Source organism: Penaeus monodon, chromosome 15 (genome assembly GCF_015228065.2).
Source record: "Penaeus monodon isolate SGIC_2016 chromosome 15, NSTDA_Pmon_1, whole genome shotgun sequence".
Classification (NCBI taxonomy): Eukaryota; Metazoa; Arthropoda; class Malacostraca; order Decapoda; family Penaeidae; genus Penaeus; species Penaeus monodon.
The window spans coordinates 37,752,566-37,752,782 of record NC_051400.1 but is presented as its reverse complement, the minus strand read 5'-3'; the positions used below and the strand labels follow the sequence as shown (position 1 = coordinate 37,752,782).

The 217-nt window shown below is 42.4% G+C and overlaps 1 protein-coding gene across 2 annotated transcripts in view; it reads right to left on the bottom strand.

Moving 5' to 3' along the window:
* Nucleotides 1-217, bottom strand: part of LOC119582015 (ecdysone-induced protein 74EF-like) — a gene marked incomplete at its 3' end in the record, with an annotated part of 261,423 nt that overhangs the window by 126,682 nt on the left and 134,524 nt on the right.

The following is a 217-nucleotide window of genomic DNA, read 5'->3' as shown; positions in this document are numbered from 1 at the left end:
GCCTTATTACTGTTACTATCATTTCATTTTTTTCTCTTTACATTTAATCTTCATCAAAATATCACTGCAAAACTCGTGAATATTGCAAAAGTGGATGCAATTATCCCCCGTGCAAGGAGAGAGTACTTGACCCTGCCTTACCGAGGGGCTGGGGGTGAGTGTGTAGATGAAGAAGAGACGAAAAAGGAAGAAAGGGGGGAAGGAGAATGAGGGAGGA